Below are 13,269 nucleotides of genomic sequence, written 5' to 3'. Positions count from 1 at the left end.
CGTGACATGATTACATTGAGACACCATCACATACAGTACAAGTCAAAAGTTTGGACACACCTACTCATTCAAGGGTTTTTCTTTATTTTTACAATTTTCTACATTGTAGAATAATAGTGAAGACATCAACACTATGAAATAACACATATGTAGTAACCAAAAAAGTGTTGAAAACAAATATTTTTTTAATTTTTATTTTAGATTCTTCAAAGTAGCTACCATACTGTATGCCTTGTGCTTTGCACACTCTTGGCGTTCTCTCAACTAGCTCTTTTTTTAATTGAGGGAATACTTCGGAACAGACTTCCTAAATGAAACTCATACTATAAAAAATGTAAAAAATTTTAATATACTCATATTTCACAGGCAGCCCCCAGCCAGAGCAATGGGATTAACTTAGACCCAGTTTCCAGACAGTGAAACTGTCTATTAGTGGTGGTAGTAATAGTTATAGTAGTAATGTTGTAATTGTTCTCAGTTAAATACTTATTCTACAAATCAACCTTCTATAACGTAACCGGGGGATGTCTGTCTGTCTGGGCTAACTACTGTTTGCTTTGGCCACTTTTCAGATGAGCTAAGATTCTCCGAAAGAATGCCAAGCTTCCAATGGTTTAGATAAGAGCACTGATAAAAGAAGCATATCTCAGTAAATACATCTGATGTTCATATTTCAGGAACAAAAATATACACCACATCACATGTAATCAATGGCATTCATATAATGGTTTGAAAAAACGGAAACCTTCATTCAAACTACAACTAAATCTACCAGACGTGGGACGACTTTCCAATTTTCCTGAAGAATAATGTCACCAGACATAGGACCACTATACGTTTGTGTGAGCCTCAGCTGACCATTCATCAAACCCGACAAACATTGTGTGTCGGCCGTGTGAGGAAAAACGGAGGTATTGGGAGCATGGGACTGTCGTTCCTGCATCTGCTAGATGAAAAATCTAGCTTGTCGCAAGCATCCAACTCTGGTCCTCTAGTCTTTTATGGCTCCATATGTGCATGTCTCTGGAGTATTGAGCTTCAGTGTGTATGTCTGAAAGGGTTATGTCTTCATTGGGTTGCCTCTGGTGACAGGGGGGTGGGAGCCTTCAGTCAGAAGCGATGAGCGCGCCTGGCATGTGCATCAGAGAGACATGACGGTCGAGCGGGCCAGACACCAGCATGACTTCTCCTTCAAGGGCATAAATCAGCAATACGATCCCTGAGTGTCCCCCCCCGCTGCTGTGTCCAACACTGGCCATGTCCATGTCTTACGGCACTGTGGCCATCCTACCACAACCTACCTACCATCTGGCTGGGGGATCTCAATGATAGACGACAAAGAGGTGTACTATGGATCAGTACACCTCTAAGACAGCTGTTCTCTCCCAAACTCAGTCACTCTGTTGCAATGCAATACTAAGAAACAGGCATAGCTTCCCATCCCAGTGCTATCTCCAAGATTCATTCATTTGATTAACAAATTCACATATGTGATATTAATTTAAATATAATTTCATGGTTATATGAAAGAAATATTACGAGGCAATCATATCAAATTTTATTTGTCATATGTGCAGAACACAACAGGTACCTTACCGTGAAATATTACACGAAAATTACAGAACAATAACGAGGCTATATACGGTAGTCAATGTGCGGGGGTAAAGGTTAGCCGAGGTCATTTGTAAAGTGACTATGCATTGATAATAAACAGCGAGTAGCAGCAGCGTAAAAACAAAGGGGAGGCGGGGGTTAATGTAAATAGTCTGGGTGGCCATGTGGTTAATTGTTCTGCACTCAAGGTTGCTGGTTCGAATCCCTGAGCCGACTAGGTGAACATCTGTCGATGTGCCCTTGAGCAAGGCACTTAACGCTAATTACTCCTGGATACAAGTGTCTAAAAGACTAAAGTAAAAAAATGGCACACATTTGTTTGGGGGGAGTGCAGATGAATGGGGGCAATTAAAACCGCTAGAAACCACCAAGGGGGTTGTGATTTGCGTTAGGAAAACAAGCTTGCGAGCGGCAGTCAATGGTTAACTGGACTCATGAATTAAATGAATGTGGACAGTTGTTCTGTGGTTCGACCTTCATCAGAAGAGACTCCTGCCCTGGAGATCAGCTTACTCTGTTTCTGCCTCAAACCTCAGGAATTCTTACGTTTCGTCAAAGGCCTAATTTGTTTCCTGGTCATGTGTCATATATTCTGCTGTGTAGCGGCGGCAGCCCTGCTGTATCGGTTTACAGTGGTGACTTTCATTCCACTTTAACTGGTTGGAATTATGTGTCTGGTCCTCGTTTAGAGTTCATGTTATTTAGGGTGAGGTTAACTTATTTATTATAGAACAGGCACACTCATTCATGTATACCTTAAGATGTTAGTCCTCCTTGGAAAATGCCCCCTCTCCAAAAAAGGAAACAATTTTAGAAATATCTGCCCGATTAGAATTTTTTTCCCACAGTGCACCAAAAATAACAAGCAGTGCTTGGGAATAATGGACTTGATTTAGATCTGTGAAAAAGTTGTGCTGTTCCTGGTTTCAAATGAACGGATATAATCAGATCACTCGTTACCACATCCTGGATATATATAGTTCAATTTCAGCCCAAAACTGGACAAACAGAGCAACACACTGACCTACAACCTCTTCCCTGGTTTTAGTGCCATGTTTACTTAATCACCATCGCTAGATTGCCTTGAAATGACCAACTGCGTCATAATATCATGCGTCCTAAATATCACCCGCGTCATAAATATCACCTGCGTCATAAATACCACCTGCATCATAAATATCACCCGCGTCAAATATCACACGCACCATAAATACCACCTGTGTTATAAATTCCACCTGCATCATAAATATCACCCGCATCATAAATATCACCTGCGTCATAAATACCACCTGCGTCATAAATATCACCCGCGTCATAAATATCACCTGCGTCATAAATACCACCTGCATCATAAATATCACCCGCGTCAAATATCACACGCACCATAAATACCACCTGTGTTATAAATTCCACCTGCATCATAAATGTCACCCGCGTCATAAATATCACCTGCGTCATAAATACCACCTGCGTCATAAATATCACCTGCGTCGTAAATATCACCCGCGTCATAAATATCACCTGCGTCATAAATATCACCCGGGTCATAAATATCACCTGCGTTGTAAATATCACCCGCGTCATAAATATCACCTGCGTCATAAATACCACCTGCATCATAAATATCACCTGTGTTATAAATTCCACCTGCATCATAAATATCACCCGCGTCATAAATATCACCTGCATCATAAATACCACCTGCATCATAAATATCACCCGCGTCATAAATATCACCTGCGTCATAAATACCACCTGCATCATAAATATCACCCGCGTCAAATATCACACGCACCATAAATACCACCTGTGTTATAAATTCCACCTGCATCATAAATATCACCCGCGTCATAAATATCACCTGCGTCATAAATACCACCTGCATCATAAATATCACCCGTGTCAAATATCACACGCATCATAAATACCACCTGCGTCATAAATACCACCTGCATCATAAATATCACCCGCGTCATAAATATCACCTGTGTCATAAATACCACCTGCATCATAAATTGCACCCGTGTCATAAATATCACTTGTGTCATAAATTTCATGTGCGTCATAATGATCACCCACATCATAAAATCACCCACGTCATAATGATCACCCACGTCACAGTGATCACCCGCGTCATAAATATCACGCACATCATAATGATCACCCACGTCATCAATTTCACCCACATCATAAATATCACTCACGTCATAAATATCATCCATGTCATAAATATAATCCACATCATAAATATCACCCGCATCATAAATATAATCCACATCATAAATATCAGACACATCATAATCAACACCCACATCATAAATATAATCCACGTCAAAATAATCACGCAAATCATAAATATCACCCACGTCCTAAATTTCACCCACGTCATAATGAGTACCCACGTCATAAATACCATCCACGTCATAATATCACCCACGTGTTAAATATCACCCACGTCATAAATATCACCCACGTCATAATTATCACCCTCGTCATACATATCGGGTGCGTCGTTCTTATTATTTCCTCCAAAGATTCCTTTTGTTTTCGTTGAAGTCTTCACAGTGACGAAGGAGGCAGCACAAAGGGTGTCTACGACAGAGCGAGTGGCTGATAAATGTGTCTACTTTTCCGTTCATATTTACCATCTGTTGAACTACGTTTTTAGACCACTCTGACATCATCATCCCCGAATAAACAGACGAATTACATCTAACTCCTGCCTATTATGGTTTGAAACAGCTAACTAGCGTCACATGGAACAAAAGCACAGATAGAATCAGAGGAGGACATTGTGACTTGTGAGGTAATTGAACGAGGAGGGAGGAATCATTAAACAAGTCCCACTGGTGCCACCCTGATTAGATTCCCCCTTGTTTCCTGTAACAAACTCGGGACGAATTTGTTAAGGAAGGCAACGTGGAAAAGGAGGCATGTCTCTCTCTCTCTCCTCTCTCTTTCTCTCTGCCAGACCCGTCCATTTCCTCCCTGAATGGGAAAATGAGAGTTCAAATCGCACCATTTCCTCCTCTTCACCCCATCCATCTGAGATGTGTCAAGTACGCACTATGATTATCCTATCCAGTCAGTGGTTATCTGAGCAAGACATCAATACACAGAGATGTTCTGAATCTATAACACATACAGAAGCTCCTCCATAAGGCCTAAACCGACACATAACCAGCATGCCTGTGCACAGAAATACTCATGCATCCCACATCTGTCTGTGGCAATAATAATCTGTTGTTTGTATCAAGGCAGGCATTCTCTATCAACGACAACAGTCTTTCTCCTTAGCCAGCAACCTAAACAGGCTCATTTTGATCATAACATTTTCCATCTGTTCAGAGAAGGCCATAAACAGAGGCAAAGCCAACACAGCTGCATACGGTCCTTCCAATATATTATGTTCCAATATTTGATGTATCTAAGCCCCCTATTGGCTTTAGGTTATCCCCATCACTGAATACAATAAACCCATTACCCTCATTGCCTTATACACTCACATGGCCACAACATGAAACCAGTTGAGGTTTTTCGAAAGCACTGTACACGTCACCAGCCTAACTACGTGTCACTGTCATCCTCTTTTCCTACGGCAGACTGTGAAAAGAGGTGCGGTACAGTGGTGTCTGTGTCCTATACTATAAAACACACCAGCAGATACTGTACAGTATAAAATAAGTTGTTTGGATCCTGATTGGTTGATAGTAGGAAGTTATTCACTACAATCCCCGGGTAATGCCTGTTAACAGCTCCATTTGGATTATTAATGCACAGAAACTGTCCCACAGCCCAGCCAGGCAATTTATAAAAAACATTTTTTTTACATTTAGCAGACACTCTTATCCAGAGCAACATACAGTAGTGAGGTCATACATTTGCTAACTGGTGCCCCATGGGAATCAAACACACAACCTTGGCATTGCAAGCGTCATGCTCTAGCAACTGAGCCACACTTGACCTACTTCGCCTCCAATGGGGGAAAAAGTGCCTAGATTATTTCCCCAATGCTACTAGGCTAGCATTTGGTTTGCAACAGTTGGGGATTGTCTAAACCTTGCTGGCTGCCTCTACGACCTATGCAATAATGTTTTTTTTTTTTTTATCTTCACCGTGCCACAGAGAGAATGAATGAGACGAGGCTGACAGCTTCTCTGAGCCAGGCAAATTCATTTATCAGTATCATTACAATCAATACATCAACGGCAATGGTAAAACAATGGAAAATGCACATGTCATTTCAGCTGCTTGATGTGTATGTGTGTTAGCTTTAATTGGCTAGCTAGAAAATGAGAAGTAGCTAGCCTGCATGGCAACCTTCCGTGTTTAAAGAGAACATTTAGAATGGACGACCAGATCGGCTGGCTAGCAACTTCAGCACCTCAGAACTTACAACTGGCCGGGACTATATCATCTGGTTGAAGGATAAAATAAACAAATTTACTCATTAAATTCATGTTTTTTAATGAAAACATGTCATTAACCTGTTGGGGGTAGGGGGCAGTATTGACACGGCCGGATAAAAAACGTACCCGATTTAATCTGGTTACTACTCCTGCCCAGTAACTAGAATATGCATATAATTATTGGCTTTGGATAGAAAACACCCTAAAGTTTCTAAAACTGTTTGAATGGTGTCTGTAAGTATAACAGAACTCATATGGCAGGCAAAAACCTGAGAAGATTCTATATGGGAAGTGGCCTGTCTGACAAGTTGTTGTTCATCTGGGCTCTTTTTATTGAAGACTGAGGATCTTTGTTCTAACGTGACACTTCCTACGGTTCCCATAGGCTCTCAGAGCCCGGGAAAAAGCTGAACGATATCGAGGCAGCCTCTGGCTGAAACACATTATCGCTTTTGGCAAGTGGCCGATCAGAGTACTATGGGCTTAGGCGCGTGCCCGAGTCGACCCCATGCTTTATTTTCTTTCGTCTGTTTACCTAAATGCAGATTCCCGGTCGGAATATTATCGCTTTTTTACGAGAAAAATGGCATAAAAATGGATTTTAAACAGCGGTTGACATGCTTCGAAGTACGGTAATGGAATATTTCGAAATGTTTTGTCACGAAATGCACCATGCTCGTAACCCTTATTTACCCTTTCGGATAGTGTCTTGAACGCACGAACAAAACGCCGCTATTTGGATATAACTATGGATTATTTGGGACCAAACCAACATTTGTTATTGAAGTAGAAGTCCTGGGAGTGCATTCTGACGAAGAACACCAAAGGTAATAACATTTTTCTTATAGTAAATCTGACTTTGGTGAGTGCTAAACTTGCTGGGTGTCTAAATAGCTAGCCCTGTGATGCTGGGCTATCTACTGAGAATATTGCAAAATGTGCTTTCACCGAAAAGCTATTTTAAAATCGGACATATCGAGTGCATAGAGGAGTTCTGTATCTATAATTCTTTAAATAATTGTTATGCTTTTTGTGAACGTTTATCGTGAGTAATTTAGTAAATTCACCGGAAGTTTGCGGGGGGGTATGCTAGTTCTGAACGTCACATGCTAATGTAAAAAGCTGTTTTTTTTATATAAATATGAACTTGATTGAACAAAACATGCATGTATTGTATAACATAAGGTCCTAGGTGTGTCATCTGATGAAGATCATCAAAGGTTAGTGCTGCATTTAGCTGTCTTCTGGGTTTTTGTGACATTATATGCTAGCTTGAAAAATGGGTGTCTGATTATTTCTGGCTGGGTACTCTGCTGACATAATCTAATGTTTTGCTTTCGTTGTAAAGCCTTTTTGAAATCGGACAGTGTGGTTAGATTAATGAGAGTCTTGTCTTTAAAATGGTGTAAAATAGTCATATGTTTGAGAAATTGAAGTAATAGCATTTCTAAGGTATTTGAATAACGCACCACAGGATTCCACTGGCTGTTACGTAGGCCGGCCCTAGAGAAGTTAATCTTTAAAAAGAAATTTTTTGGTAACCATTTTATAAAAGCAATAATGCCCTCGAACCCGGGAATTATTGTGAATAACACCCTCCTAAGGGTTCATCCCTCTGGCCTAAGAACAGCCCTTAGGTATTCATACGATAATCCCGGGGTACTCATACCTTATTGCTTAACTAAGACCCCTCGACAAGCTTAATACCAGTATCAATATTTACAAGGATGCTCATGTGGGATTATATCAAATTGGCCCCTGTACTTGGTGTCCCAATTAAACGCAGAGGAGCATGTTTCTGCTTGCAGAGCCCCGAGGGACACAGCCTTCTGGACTCAACTGCCGCAGAATCAAAGTGCTGAGTCTGGAAATGGAGGAACCCAAAGGCATGGCAATCAGCTCAGTCAGACTAAGAGAAAGCATCCACACAGCTGGGCAAGTATGGATGGAAAGAGGAAAAGAGGCAAAAGATACACTCTAATGATACCAAGGATGTGTGTGTGAAGCAGAATCACCTCACTACAGTAGCTTTCAATGAGACCAATTCAAATGAAGGTATCAGCTATAGGAAGGGGGTGCTATACTACAACAAGATATGTGTTGTATGGTAATATGCATAACTTTGGGTGGTCTCGTGCACTCATTCATAAACCATTAGTTTATGTCACATAATAATTATATGTCCATGCATGCATGCAAAAAACAAAACAAACATTGTGAATAGCTGCAGTGAAAACGTTGGACATAAAACATTGAGGTATCATAACGCCTCGGGTTAATGACATGCATCATTACATTGTATGCTTGCTCATATAATCTGGTTAATGCTTATGCAAGCTAGTGGGAAATATTACAACATATCGGATAGGTTAAGGTTTTCAAATTAATTCATAAATTACACATATGGCAGAGTTTCCCTGTCCTCTTCTCTCGCTTTAGTCTCGTCTCGTAGTAATCTGCAGCCATAAAGTAGCAACATTGAACATCAACAGCCAGGCCACCATGGCCGCAGTGACAGACACTCAATGAAGCAGCCGCTAGCTAGCAGGAATGGCCAGGCTGAGAGATTAAATGTCCACTTTACGGGATCTGGGGATAAAGGCAGGAAACAATCCATCTCCTATGATAGATTTCTTAGAGACAAATGACTGGTTGGGTCTCAAGTTGAGATTGTCCAAGGGTTTTGTCTTGGCACCATTTTTGGGGCTTGTTTTGGATCTTGAGGTGATCAGGTTAAGCATTCGATTCAAGTTGAAATACGAGCTGAAGTGGGTTTGAGTCTCAGTCACTTTACAAAATGGCCTCTGTTGTTTCATTCCTTGGTTCACATCGTATCAATCACTATTCCTCCATTAATTGGGTGAAATGTATATGTCATTTGGCAGATGCTTTTATCCCAAGCGACTACATTTTACATTTACATTTTAGTCATTTAGCAGACGCTCTTATCCAGAGCGACTTACAGTAGTGAATGCATATATTTCAAACATTTTTTTAAATATATTATTTTCTTCTCCGTACTACATGCATACATTTTACTTATGGGTGGCCCCAGTGGGAATTGAACCCACAACCCTTGGCTGAAGAGCCATGCTCTACTGACTGAGGGCCACAGAGGACCAAACTGGAGGAATGCTTCTGTTGTGGTTACCAAAAAGTATTTGTGTTAACACAAGAAACTCATTACGGACAATGGTGACAGACCACGGTGGCCTGTCTAGGTGCACCTATAGAGAGACACAATGAAACCGGTCCTGAACATCAAAGTCTGGGATTTTAAGTAATGAGCTGGTAGGCATACTCCTCTAATGTAGGCATACGCCTCTCTTGTAGGCATACGCCTCTCATGTAGGCATACTCCTCTCATGTAGGCATACGCCTCTCTTGTAGGCATACGCCTCTCTTGTAGGCATACGCCTCTCTTGTAGGCATTCTCCTCTCATGTAGACAGCCTCTTTTCACGTAGGCATCCTCTTTTCATCTAGACAGTCTCTTTTCATGTAGACAGTCTCTTTTCATGTAGGTAGCCTCTTTTCAAATAGACAGCCTCTTTTCACATAGACAGACTCTTTTGATGTAGACATCCTCTTTACACAAATACAGCCTGGTCAAAACCAAATCAAAACTGGATTGTGTCTAATGATGCAGGACTTTCAATCACTTGGGATGAATGAGCTTGCGCATTGGCAACACTTTCTATGTGGAGGCCATGGCCACCAGTTGAATAATGAGGGCTTATTGAAATGACAGAGAGATAACGGGAGCAGACCACTCAGTCAGTCAGTCAGTCAGTCAGTCAGTCAGTCTGTTGTTTATTCTGGCCTAGTGTCCTCATGGGTCTTGATGCGGACTGTCTTAGGTCTGTTTGTTCTGGCTATGGTCTCACAGGCTGACTGACTAAATAACAAAACTGACTCAAACACTGATGCTCATGTTGGCTTTTCATTATCCCTTAACCAGGAGCCAAGTTCCAGCCAGGCCTCATTATGAAACAGACCGAGGGGCAGGCAGCAGAAGCCTGGGGAGGGAACACAAATGCCAGAACACAATGTAAGGATTTGAAGCTGCCGAGACCTCTGTGGTATTTGGGTCTGGGTTACTTTTCAGTCTTTCAAAACTTGTTTCTTGGGTGTGGATGACATTTAACAAAGGAAGGAAGAAAAGAAAACATCAAATGCAGAAGAAGTTTTCTCCCGCTCTTGTTCAAAGTTCAAATCCCCTCTTCCCCCCCAGGAAGGGAGAGAGCTTTTCCTCAGATCCAACCTGAAGACTCCTGAGACTGTCTTTCCCACAACAAGTTTATTTTAGTTCATCTTCAAAAATGTGGCTGGTACATTCCGCGGCAGGCACCTGCTGCTGGTAATAACAGGGCTGCCCTCAGCGTCACTTCCTGTGTTCCAGAGTGAGTGGCATGGCGGGATAATGGTTCCACTGCACGACCCCTTCCAAACGAAGAGGCTCTGCCCCTAAACAGTCCAGGCTAATTACAGAGGACTGGAGCCTCTTTCATTCTCTCTGTTCTCTCTCGCTCTCTAACTCCCTCGCTCTCTCGTTCTCTCACTCTGCAGTGTGTCTGTCTCTCTGTCTGCAGGCAGAGCCGTGGGGAGAGACTGGCACGGAAAGATTGTAATGGGCCCTAATGCAAACCAGAACACAGGCAAATCCTCTGTAAATCTCGGAAAATAAACTGGCCACGTTTAAAATGCCATAAAGAGCAGGAAGGACACTCCGTTATCTGAGGAGGTGCTTTCATGCGTTCTGCTGAGGAGGAATAGCATAAGACAAAAAACGAGATCGATATGCAGTGGACGAGAAATTAGTGGTGGACAGACAGCTATTACATGACCTTTTCATGACCTTTTCATGTGGTACAATAACCCCGTTATGACACTGTCTTCCTCTCTCCTCCCATCTGGCTTATAGTGTTGTTTCACACTACATTCATCAAGTCATTGGTTGACAACTATGGAACGACAAACAACAGTAAAGGCAAATACATCAATCATTTAGGCAAATAGGCTATTTGCTGTATCTCAGATTAAAAAACTGTCAAACACTGTGACAAGAATGATAAGATGAAAATAACTACAGTAGTTATGAAGGTATGGCTTTATCAGTTCAATAAAATAAATACACAAAACTACATCCATTGCATCCGTTAAATCAGGCGTATTCAAAATTGATCCTGGAGGTCCGGAGCAATGATGTTTTTTTATTCTACTTGATAATTAATTTCACCCACCTGGTGTCCCAGGTCTAAACCAGTCCTTGATTAGAGGCTAATGGCAGACTGGTGTCCCAGGTCTAAACAGTCCTTGATTAGAGGCTAATGGCAGACTGGTGTCCCAGGTCTAAACAGTCCTTGATTAGAGGCTAATGGCAGACTGGTGTCCCAGGTCTAAACAGTTCTTGATTAGAGGCTAATGGCAGACTGGTGTCCCAGGTCTAAACAGTCCTTGATTAGAGGCTAATGGCAGACTGGTGTCCCAGGTCTAAACAGTCCTTGATTAGAGGCTAATGGCAGACTGGTGTCCCAGGTCTAAACAGTCCTTGATTAGAGGCTAATGGCAGACTGGTGTCCCAGGTCTAAACAGTCCTTGATTAGAGGCTAATGGCAGACTGGTGTCCCAGGTCTAAACAGTCATTGATTAGAGGCTAATGGCAGACTGGTGTCCCAGGTCTAAACAGTCCTTGATTAGAGGCTAATGGCAGACTGGTGTCCCAGGTCTAAACAGTCACTGATTAGAGGCTAATGGCAGACTGGTGTCCCAGGTCTAAACAGTCACTGATTAGAGGCTAATGGCAGATAGGGTATGGGAGTGAGTCTTGCAGTCACTTTATGGAAGTTAGTGTTCCATGTCTATCCACCTGCCAACCTAAGGGTTCTGGGTAAACACACCAATCTGGCCACTCATGATATATATGTGTCTGTCCTTGTATTCATCTAGCACCATGTTGGCTGGGCTCCTAGCTGCTGGAATTCCACATCACTTCCTGAAGTCCATTGGGGAAGGCCCCATGTCACTGGCTCCTGATTCACCGCTAACCACTACAGCACCAGTCGGCAGCTATATAGGAGAGAATCCTTTAAAGGGGGAGGGTACCATTACCTCTCGGTTTCATCAGCAGCCTCATATGTGTGATTTTTTTACATCTATTTTTATTTTTAAGGCACCCTTCCTTCTATGTGAGCGTTGCACAAGCCTTAACCCTTTGTTGGGAATTAAAATGGTGTGTATGGCAACCGTGAACCCAGCAGGTCGTAATGTATATGGTTTATAGGAATCTCCGGTTACAACAGATTGTGATCACAGTAACATGATAATAGCACATAGACCTAGCTGCAAACTGAATGAACATTTTGGGACTCTGTAGAGATACAAAAGCATCCGGAAATCTAACAGTTTGCTAAGCCCTTACCGAAGCAAGACTGTAGAGTATCTGAAATACCAAGTGGGACCAAGGGAGATTATTTGTGTTTGCGAGGGAGCAGAGGCTATACGTAGAGGTGAGGTGTAAACTCTCCACTCCACAGTCCAACTACATCCACATCAGCACTGTGTGTCGGCGCGGCAACAGCTCCCATTCCACAATCTGCTCTGAGGTCATAAATATCAATAAAACTGTAAGAGAGACCACATTTGCGTTAGAAATGGCACCCTATTCCCTATTTAGTGCACTACTTTTGAACAGGGCCCATAAGGTTCTTGTCAAAACTAGTGCACTGTGTGAGGAATAGGGAGCCATTTGGAATGAAGCATACAGCTGCCGTGGCTGTGCAGCACAGAACAGCACAGTGTGCAGGAGAGAATCAATGAAACAAACGATGGGAGGAATAAATGTCTTCCACACAAAGTTTGGCGGTTCATTGAGGTCCCTTTATGAAAGTTTTATGGTGTTTTTGATGCTGTCTTTTATACCCAGGTAAAAATAACTTTTTGGATGCTTGTTTCAGTCGTTTTGTAGAGGTAACATATCTTTTGGGACACAGGTTTGAGAATTTCTCTGAAGAACATATGAACGTGGAGAAGTTCTGTGAACTGCAAAGAAAAGCAGGTTTTCTCAGATATTTCCAAGATGAACCTACAGACTGACCAATATTAACATGAAGCAGGCTTTCTCAGACACGTCCAAGATGAACCTACAGACTGCCCAATATTAACATGAAGCAGGCCTTCTCAGACACGTCCAAGATGAACCTACAGACTGACCAATATTAACATGAAGCAGGCCTTCTCAGACACGT

At 42.1% G+C, this 13,269-nt stretch overlaps 1 protein-coding gene across 2 annotated transcripts in view; it reads right to left on the bottom strand.

Moving 5' to 3' along the window:
• unc5ca (unc-5 netrin receptor Ca) overlaps nt 1-13,269 on the bottom strand; it is a 308,049-nt gene that overhangs the window by 283,548 nt on the left and 11,232 nt on the right. The gene's annotated exons all lie outside the window — the stretch shown is intronic.

The sequence above is a fragment of the Salmo salar genome, chromosome 24, assembly GCF_965601325.2.
Source record: "Salmo salar chromosome 24, fSalSal1, whole genome shotgun sequence".
In the NCBI taxonomy this organism is placed as follows: Eukaryota; Metazoa; Chordata; class Actinopteri; order Salmoniformes; family Salmonidae; genus Salmo; species Salmo salar.
The sequence above is the reverse complement of the archived record's forward strand: the minus strand, read 5'-3'. Positions and strand labels throughout refer to the sequence as shown.